The sequence below is a fragment of the Falco naumanni genome, chromosome 6, assembly GCF_017639655.2.
Source record: "Falco naumanni isolate bFalNau1 chromosome 6, bFalNau1.pat, whole genome shotgun sequence".
Lineage (NCBI taxonomy): Eukaryota > Metazoa > Chordata > Aves > Falconiformes > Falconidae > Falco > Falco naumanni.
This window is the reverse complement of record NC_054059.1, coordinates 74,151,219-74,161,291: the sequence shown is the minus strand read 5'-3', so window position 1 is coordinate 74,161,291 and position 10,073 is coordinate 74,151,219. Positions and strand designations below refer to the sequence as shown.

At 63.7% G+C, this 10,073-nt stretch overlaps 1 protein-coding gene across 1 annotated transcript in view; it reads left to right on the top strand.

The window, feature by feature from the left end:
• Positions 1 to 5,815: 5,815 nt before the first annotated feature.
• DNMT3A (DNA methyltransferase 3 alpha) overlaps positions 5,816 to 10,073 on the top strand; it is a 48,805-nt gene continuing 44,547 nt past the window's right edge. The window contains 1 exon segment of the mRNA XM_040598325.1: positions 5,816 to 5,868. The gene's annotated coding sequence lies outside the window, so the exon portion shown is untranslated.

Sequence of the window (10,073 nt, the reverse complement as noted above, 5' to 3'; positions counted from 1 at the left end):
AGGAACACTGGGGACAACATAGTGGGGAGACTCGGGGTGTCACCAGCACAGGTCACATGGAAGCCCACCTCACATCCTTGCCCTGCCGCATGTCTGTTGCCAGTGAGTGGGAAGCGGAGGCAAAAGCCAGCAAACGCCCTTTGTACAGACTTTTCCCTCTCAATGGGGGTTGCAAAGCAGAAGGGGAAAAATCGAACCGTTCTGGTTTTGGAAAGAATAATGTTTTCCATCCCGAAAGCTGTCAGCAAGAGCAGACACAAGGGTAAAACCTCATGATGGGTGAGAGGAGAGGCGCAGGAAGCACCGTGATGAGAAGCATCCCAGCACCCCTGCCAGACAGCCGGACAGACAGCCAGGGCAGTGACCCACATCACCTGCAGCCCAGATGCCCGGCACCGGCACGTCCTCCAGCTCCCACCCAGATGCCTGCACCCACCACAGCAGGAATCACAGGGAAAACGTGGGTAACTGGCTGGAGGTGGGGACCTGCCCCTGCCTTCCTGCTGCCCCAGCCAGGAGCGTGGCTTGGCCATGTTTCTAGCAATAATTAACACCGGCATGAGTGGCACCGTGGCCTCTGCTCAGCCAGAAAGGCCGGGCTCAGCGCAAAGCCTGGCACTGCACCAGGGCTTTGCCTGCAGCCTGGGGCATCCTGGCTGGGCGTCTCGGCACCGCAGCACCTGGCTGCTGAGCTGCAGCCGCGGGCCACTCCAGTGGGACAGAGTGGTGCTGGATCCTCACCCCACCTGGGTGCTGCTATGAACTCGCCTGCAGCCATGTCCACCCGCAACCATACCCACCCACAGCCATACCTACCCACTGCCATACCCACCCGCTGCCATACCCACCCGGTCTGTACCCACCCGCTGCCATACCTACCTGCTGCCATACCCATCCCCCACCATATCCACCCGCTGCCATACCCACCCACAGGTGTACCCACATGCCCCCATATGCACGTATACATACCTCCAGCTACACCTCCACACATTTATCCCTACGTGAAGACATATCTATATATAGCTATACCTATGGGCAGCTACACCTACTTGCAGATATACCTATAGCAAGCTCTACTTACCTGCACATATACGTGCATGCAGCCTTACCTACATATAGCTATACCTATGGCAGACATCCCCACTTGCAGATGTGCCAACATCAAGCGCTGCTTATTGCAGCCGTATGTGGAGCCATACCTATGTGATGATACACCAGCACAAAGCCATACCTACAGTTATACCTACACGCGGGTGTACTTATGCAGAGCCACTCCACACCACTATCCCCGGTGTAATGCACCTACCTGCAGCTCTACCTGCCGTGTGGCTGCTGCGGTGGGGCTCTGTGGCTGAGCTGCCCGCACTGCATGCCACAGGCAATGTTGCCTGTTCAAGCAGTGCAGGCAGCGCATGCTGCACAGGAATGGTGCATGCCCGAACTGGTGCCCGGCTGGCTGCCAGCCAGTGCCATGGGCACAGTCACCTGCAGGGCTGCAGCACGAGGCATGGCGAGCCGCAGGTGTGCTAGAATGCCGGCATGGATGTGCCAGAGTGCGAGGGTGGGTATGCCAAGCAGCACTGCAATTAGGCTGGGGCTTCAGGATACGCAAAAAAATCCTGCAGCATGGCAGACTCCGCTAGAGCCAGGAGCAGGAGCGCACGTGCGGCAGCTGCAGCAATCCCAAGCAGGTTGCTAATGCCAGTGTTAGCAGAGCCCTGCCAGCCCCAGCACAGCCCATGCCACAGCCGTAGGGGGACGACCAGGGTCAGCCTGTCTGAGCTCAGCCGCAGGCATGCAGTTAGCACAGCCACCAGCAGTGCCAGCATCCCAATATAGCAGCTGGCACCGTGTGGCTGGGCAGAGCCGGCTCGCTCAACGCCAGGGCACGGTGGCTTGGGGCACCGGGATGCAGCCATGCTGGCTGCAGGGAACGAAGGCTCTGTGTCTCGACACAGCAGCACACTGAAGGGAGTGACAGCAGCTGCCGTCACTGCAGCACGTGCTGCTCCAGCAAGATCACCACGGGGTAGCAGGGCAGCCTGGGACACGATAAGCAACTGCAGAAATGGGTTTTGCTGGGGATGAGCTACAGCAGTGTTCATGATGAGTGTGCAGGGAGAGGTTTTTCACTTGCGTCCTGGGTTCGGGGGCAGCCGGGGCACTGGAGTTTAATCAACCAACGACAGCGTTCTGGTGCACCCCCAGAGCTGAGGCTCAGCCAGCCAGGCTCTCCACACTGGCAAGCTGGGGCTGCTTGTGCCAGGGTCCCACACACCAGGCTGCCACCAGACCCTGGCTATGCCGGCACGAGAGGGAGCTGGGGCAGAACCCTTAACCCACGTGCCTGGGCAATAACACACCGCTGATCGCTGCACCCAAGCCTTGTTCTGGAAGCACTGCAGGGCAATTCCCAGGGCAGTGCCAGGGCCTTGCCATTGTGGATGCGGCCATTGGCAGCTGGCATCACTGCCAACCCAGCGGGACCCTGCCCATGCCGTTTGGTGGGGTTGATTGGACACTGGCTCCAATGCACTTGCTGTTCTGCTGCTGCTGCTGCAGGGCAGGCACCATGCATGCTGCTTTCAGCTGCACGCTGCTTTCAGCTGCACGCGGGGAGGTACTGGCAGAAGCAGGCAGCCCATGCGCCTTTCCATGGGTCTGGGATGGTGGGCATCTGCTCCTTCCCAGCCTGGAACACGATCACGGGCTGGAGAGCTGCTGCAAGAGACCCATGGGAGCAGGAGCAAACAGCCTTTCCCTGCAGCAGCAAAGGAAATGGCCTATTAAGTCAGGGGAATGCAACATTAATTATTATTATTATTAATTAATGTCTTATTTTACAGTGCCCCCATGTGCACTAGGCGCCTTCCAGCACTGAAGGAGAGCCGGGGTCCCTGCCTGGAAGGGCTCCTCTCAGGGCTGCAGCCTGGCACGGTGCAGCACAGCAGCACGGCACGGCCAGAGGCAGGAGTGGGGCTGCAGAAGCGTGGCCGGGTGCTGCTGGGCCCCTCTGTGCCCACGCCAGGGGCTGTGCATACCAGTCTGGGACCCCAGCCACTTTTCCAGGTGGTGCCAGGACGATCCCTGGGGCAGGCCGCCCCCCCTCAAGATCACCCCACCCTCAGCACCCACAGGTGCCAGCTTTGGCGTGAGGCCACAGTCAAGCACAGGCTTTGGCAGAACAGCCTGTGCATGGTGTCAGGGGCAGAAACACAAGCATCCCCAGGTGCCCACTGCAGCTGGGGCTACCCAGCAATGTCCCTCCCAGGTCTCCCCTCCTCCAATGCAGCACTAGCCCATGGCTCTTCTGGGCTCTCCAATGCTCCTCATAGTCCAGCCCTAAGCCCCTAGACTCGTGCATTTCCCCAGCGGCACAGAGCAGAGCTCATCTCCCTCCACACCTGCTGCCAGCCGGTGGGTCAGCTTCAGCAGTGCCCAGCTCTCCAGTCCCTCCCCAGCACCCACAGCACCACCGGTGCTGCAGAAACCCATATCAGCCCCCAGGAAACCTCAGGTGTGTTTACAAATTGAGAGACTCAAAGGCATCCCAGTTGCTGAATCCTCTGATTCCTCATCTGCTTTCCGAGCCTTTGTGGCACGGCCATGCCCACTGTTGGGCTTCAAGCCTTTCAGGGAACTACTACACAAATGCTTTGTAGAGGAAGGTGCCCTAAGGATGCTCCAGTCCCTGCTCAGCCCTGGCATCCCTCTGGCAGCCTCTGGCCAAAAGAGGAAGCAGGGGTCTCCTTCCAGCTCCCTCAGCATGGGGCCAATATGGGGTGCCAAGGCATGGGACACAGGTGCCCAGTGAGCAGAAGGTCCCAGGGACATCTCGGCAGTGCCTGGTGGTGCCTTCTGAGGGTCAGGGCTTCCTGGCACCAGGGAATGGGGGGACACAGCTGGCACGAGCGTGGGGAGAAGGGATGGAGCATTGGATGGGGCCAGGTGGTGCCCCAGGCTGGGCAGAGGGATGTGGGTCTGGCCTGGGGGGATCACTGGCCTTGCTGCACCACCACAGGAGGGTGCAGCAAGGGTCCCTGCCATGGGGCACTGTGGGGTGGTCCCCAGAGCTTGAGCACTGCAGGACACACAGTGCAAACCATAGGGCAGGTCTCCATAACACTGCATGGCACAGCACAGCATTGCATGACGGGCTCCATGCTGCATGGTGCTGCGGCACCCAGCTGGCATGGCTCGGCACAGCAGTGCATGATTTGGCTCTGCACAGCTCCACTCGGTGCTGCATGGCACAGCTTGGCACTGCATGGCACAGCTCACCACTGCTCAGTGTGACTTGCTTTGGCATGGTGCTGCATAGCTTGGCATGGTTCCTAACTGTGGGCACAGCTCAGCACGGCATGCCTTGGCATGGCATGACTCAGCCTGACAGTGTGCAGTTTGGCACAGGTAGACACCATGCCACACGGTATGGCTCAGCACGGCTCAGATTGGCACTGCATGGCGCTACACTGCGGAATTTGGCTCTGCACAGCTCAACATGGCTTAGCCCTGCATGGCATGGCTCAACACTGCATGGCCCTGCTTGGCTTGGCACACCTGTACTGTGTGGCTTGACCCTGTATGACACTGCTTGGCACAGCACATGCCACTGCATGGCCCTGCATGGCCCAATATGGCATGAAGCCACTTGGCTTGGCAGCAGTCTTTCTAGCGTGTTATCACATGGCATGGCTCAACTTGGCACACATGGCTTGGCACTGCACAACCCAGCCAGCCTGCTCGGCCCATCTCAGTGCTGCACTGCATGGCACTGCTAGGCACTGCTTGGCATGGCACTGCTTGGCATGGCACAACCTGGTGATCCTCAGCTGGGCATGGCACTGCTTGGCTCAGCACTGCATGGGTTAGCACTGTTTGGCTTGGCATGGCATTGCTCAGCATGGGCTGGCACTGCTTGGCACTGCATGGCACTGTTTGTCCTGGCACGGCACTGCTTGGCACGGGCTGGCACTGGCTTGGCACTGCATTGCTCGGCATGGGCTGGCACTGCTTGCACTGCATGGCACTGATTGGCTTGGCATGGCACTGCTTGGCATGGGCTGGCACTGCTTTGCACTGCATGGCACTGCTTGGCATGTGTTGGCACTGCTTGGCATGGGCTGGCACTGCTTGGCACGGCATGGCACTGCTTGGATCTCCCTGGCACAGCTCAGTACGGTTCAGCGATGCTGGGCTGAGCCCAGCTTGGGGTGATGTTAGCCCAACATCGCACAGGACTGCTGGACCCGGCTCAGCTTGGCACAGCCCACCTTAACCCAGCACGACATGGCACAGCTCAGTTTGGCTTGGCTTGGCCTGGTCCAGAGTGGGTTGGCTCACTGTAGTCTGGCCTGGCGCAGCACTGCACGGCCAACATTGGCTCGACCCAGCCTGGTTCGGCTCGACTCGGCTTGGCACTGCACCACCCAGCCCGGCTTGGCTTGGCTCAGCTTGGCCTGGTCCAGCCCGGCTTGGCTCGATGCTGCACAGCCCTTGACAACGCACAGCCCTTGACGACACTTGGCTTGGCCCAGCCTGGCTTGGCTTGGTCTGGCTTGGCACGGCACGGCTCGGCACGGCACAGCTTGGCTTAGCCGGGCTCAGCCCGACCCGGTCCTTCCCGGCCCAGCTCAGCCCCCAGCACCCCGGCCCGGCCCGCAGCCGTTCCGGCCCGGCGGGGCTGGGCTGCGCTCGGCGCGGCCCGGCGGGCGCTAGGACCGCGCGGCGGGCGGGCGGCGGGCGGCGCGGCTCGGTGCTGCAGTGGAGGCGGCGGCGCTGCGGGAGGAGGCCTCGCCGGGCAGCGCAGCGGCGGCGGCGGCGGCTCGGCACGGCTCGGCACGGCGCGCCGGGCCCGCACCGGCCCAGGTAACGGCCCCGCGGCGGCGCGGACACGGGTGGCCCCCGCGGACCCCCGGGACGGGGCATCCCCCGGCCCTGGCCGCCTCGGCTCGGCTCGGTTCGGCGTGACTCGGCTCGGTTCGGCGCGACTCGGCTCGGTTCGGTTCGCCGCCGCTCGGCTCTGCTCGGCTTCCCTCGGCTCCGCTTGCCGCGGTCCTGCCCGGCCCGGCCCGCAGAGGCCGGCGGGCGGCCCGCACACCCCCCCCCCCCCAAGCCCTGCGGACACCCCCGCCCCGCTGTCCGTGTGTCCGTCCGTGTCCGCGCCCGCGCCCCTGCCTCCCACCCGGCCCGGGGGGCGTCGCGGCGGCGGGCGGGGGCTGCGGCGGGGCCGGCCCGGGGGGGCGCAGCGCCGAGCAGGAAAACATGGCAGCGGCCCGGCCGCCACCCGCCGGGCCGGGCCCGCGTCGCCCTCCCCGGCCCCCCGCGGCCGCCCCCACTGTCGGCCCGGCCCGGCCCCGCTCGGCGGGCGGGGGTGGCGGCGGCGCGGCCCGGCCCGGCCCGGCCCCCGCGGCGCCGCCGTGTCCTTGAGCGCCGCGCCGGGCGGCTGAAGGGCAGCGCGGGGCCCCGGCCCGGCCCGGCCCGCTCCCCGCGCCGGGGAGTCCCCGCCGGGCCCGCCAGCCTGTGCGTGACCCCCGGAGCGAGACCCCCGGCGGCGCTGCCCCCGGCCCGGCGATGCCCTCCCTCGGCCGGCAGCGGAGTTGCCCCGGGGAGGCGGAGGGGGAGGGGGGGCGCGGGCTGGCTGGCGCCTGCCAAAAGTTTTATTTTTTGCAGAAAAAAAAAAAATAAAATAAAACGCCACCCCCGGCCCCCCCGCGGGCAGCAGGACCGCCGCAGCCCCGGGCGGGGAGGTGGCAGCGCGGGGCAGAGGCCTGGCAGGGCACCCCTGCTGCCCGGAGCCCCGCCGCTGCCCGCTTGCCGCCCCCTTCCCTCTCTCTTTTATTTTTTCTCTCCCCCCTCATTTTCGGGTGTTCGTGTGCGCGAACCTGTGGGCAAATGAAATTTTCCTCTTTGCTCAGTTCCTCTTTCTTTATTTCTTCCCTTTGTGTGACGTAGACGGTGTCACCACGGGATTGGCGTTCGGTGCTTACATTGCTGCACCGAGTGCGCGGTGGCAGGAGCCGGCCGCGATGGTGGGCACCCGCATCCTGCCCGGCTCTGCCGGCTGCTGCCCGTCACCTGCCCTGACCGGGAGACCCCAGACGGGGAAATCTGGAGCATCCCCGAGCAAATCCCTCGAAGCTGGCAGCCGCAGGGAGCCGGAGGGGAGTGGATGTTGTTGTACCCGGCGGCTGCTCCCAGCAGCTCCCGCGCTTGCACTGGCCTTTCGTGCTGAGTCAGCTCGAAACTTCCTAGCAAGAGCCTCTTTTCGTGACATGCAGTGCCCTCCGCCTCTCGAGGAAAGGCAGGATGCTGGTGCCCGTGCCACTGGCCGGCTGGCGAGGCCACAGCTCAGGTGTTTCCCCCGGCTGCCTACATGACCGCCAAGCTGCCGAGCAAGGGCTACATCCGTATCTAAAACCCAGTGGTGGCCGCCACTTTGCCACCAGCTATGCCACAGAGCCACCGTGCTGTGCCGGGGTGGCTGCTTGAGGACCTTCAGGTGGTGGTTTTCATATGAGTATTTTTAGGACTGCACATCTGTGTGTCCCTGCCCCAATGCCTTCCCACAGGCTCTGCCTGTGCCGCTGCCTGCCTGCCTACCCCAGGCAGGCTGGGCCGGTAGTGAGGTGCGGCACCCTGCAGCACCCGGAGGGGAAAGCGTGTGGGCTTGCCAGGTAACCACCGGCACGCGTATGCGTGTGCCCAGGGCACGCGTGTGCCAGATGCACACGTGCTCCAGCAGCTCCAGCTCCACGGGAGGAGCCGGCGGTGTTTGGGTGTGTGGTTTCGCAGGGTGGGAGATGTCTGCTCTGCAGTTTGCTCTGGGACCCGCTCACCCTCGAAGCTGCGGGTTGCTTTGAGTTTGTAACATCTGAACTCCCACTGGTGCTACTGCCACAGCACGGGGCAGGGACTCGCGGGGCTGCACTGGGCAAACTTGCCTAACTTCGGCAGGCAGGGCCAGGAGAGGTGTCGGGCCGAGCCACAGTCCTGCTTCCCCACTGCGCTCCCGCCGCGGGGCTCGGCACGCGAGGGATCACACCGCTGCTTGTTGGGCCTGTTCCCGCGGTTAACCGCCCTTCCCAGTTCAAAGCCTGTACCTGATTGCCAGTTTGAATTGCCCCAGCTCAGCTCCCGGCCCTGCTCCCTTGCCAGCTGGAGGGTTTCCGTGGTGCCCAGGGGGCTCTGCCTGCAGCAGCATGTGTTCACTGTAATCACATCATCTCTCAAGCCGTTTTTTTCCCACTAAGCTGAGCATATCGAGCACTGGGGCTCTCCACGGCGAGGCGTTCCCATCGCTCGGGGAGCTCAGCCGCAGCTTCTTCATGAACCTCACTGCATTTGCACTGTCCCACCTGCAAAACAGCACCACGTCCCAGTGCTGGGGTCTCCCACGCACGTGACCATCCCGTCCCATGGGCAGTTTCATCTGACCGTGGCCCTTGCTAGTGCTCCCACTTTGCAGGACCTGGCTTTCGGGGGGGCTGCAGCCTGTAGTGTGCAGCTTAGTGTTGCAGGGCAGTGCATCGCTCCCAGGGGCGCAGTGTAGGGCAGTGCATCGCTCCACAGGGTGCAGCATGGTGCAGTGCATTGCTCCCTGGGGTGCAGCATGATGCAGTGCATTGCAGCCTGGCGTGCAGTGCAGGACCCTATGTTGCTCCCCAGGGTGCAGTGCCAGGCAGTGCATCACTCCCAGGAGTGCAGCACGGGGCTGCTTCAGTGGTGCCAACCAAACTGGGGTCCCCGCTCTATACTGGGTCTGTTTTGGGGGCTGGAGGGGGCCTGCTGCCAGTGCACCCCAGCGCTTGCCGGTGCCTCGTCCCCTCAAAACCAGACCCAGCAGTGGTTTCCAGGCGGCTGCAGCAAAGGCAGGAGCCACTGCACGTGTGGCTGGGCAGGCGGCCGCTTCCCTGCCCGCCACGTGCACCCTCGAGCAGCATGGCCAAATATTTTGCTCGTAAGTTATAATTACAGAGGATGAGGTCAACAGTTTGCCCGTGCTGGTGGTTTTTCGGCGCAACCATCTGTCGGGAGGCGATCACAGGGGAGCTGCCCACTGCTCGGCTAAATTTTGGGCCTCAGGGAATGCCCACCCCGTCCCTGGTTGCCCTTGCCAGCAGCACCCACGCTGTGGGGGGGGCTGTGGGTGGGGGGGAGCACCCTGCCGTGAGTCAGGGGTGGGGGGTGCAGGGGGGGGGGGGTGACTCACGGCCGCGGCTCCCATCCCCTCTGAGTCAATCCTGAAGTTCTTCCCCAGCACTGGGAAGGAGGAGGAGGAGGAGCACGGCTGCCCGGGGGTGGCGGTGACTCAAAGTGACAACAACAATAATAATACGCTGCGGCACTTGTCACGGGAGAAGCGTTTGGATGGGGTCCCTCGTGCGTCCCCACCATGGTGGGGACGCACGAGGGACCCCGTCCAAACCCAGTGGGTGTCACCGCACCGGGGGATGCTGCACGCGGGGTCACATAAGGACAGGGAGGGGGAGACTGCGGAGAAGGTGTCACCCGCCACTGACACAGGGGGCTGTCGGGGACCCCGCTCGCTGTCACCTAAAATGGCTGTTTGGGTTTCTGCAGGTTCCTGGCTGTGGCATGGCAACAGCGGACGCCGGCAAGGTCCCTAGATATAAAACAGGCGGGTTGGGGTTTTTTTTCGGGGGGGGGGTGTTTGGGGGGGGGGGGGGGTGGGGTTTTTTTTTTTTTTTTTTTTTTTTTTGTCAATGCCGCGTGTCTCATCCATCCATCGCAGGTAACCTACTTTGAAACGCCTCTGCCGTGCGGCAAGCGTGACTCGCCGGGGCCCTGCCGTGCGGGAGCGGCACAGCGCGGGCTGGGGCTGCCGGTTCCCCCGCTCACCGTCAGCCGTAAGGTCAGCCTGAGCGGTTAAATAGTGAGGCAGGAGGGAAGGCGGCGAGTCCCTCCCCGCGCTTCGGCGGCGAGCGCCGGACGAGGGTCTGTCGTCCGTCCCCCCCCCCCTCACCACCACCGCTGCTGCCACCGAGCCACCACATCGGCGAGGGGATGCCCCGGCGCTGCGGGAGGAGGGTCTTGGCGGCCTAGCGCGGGGG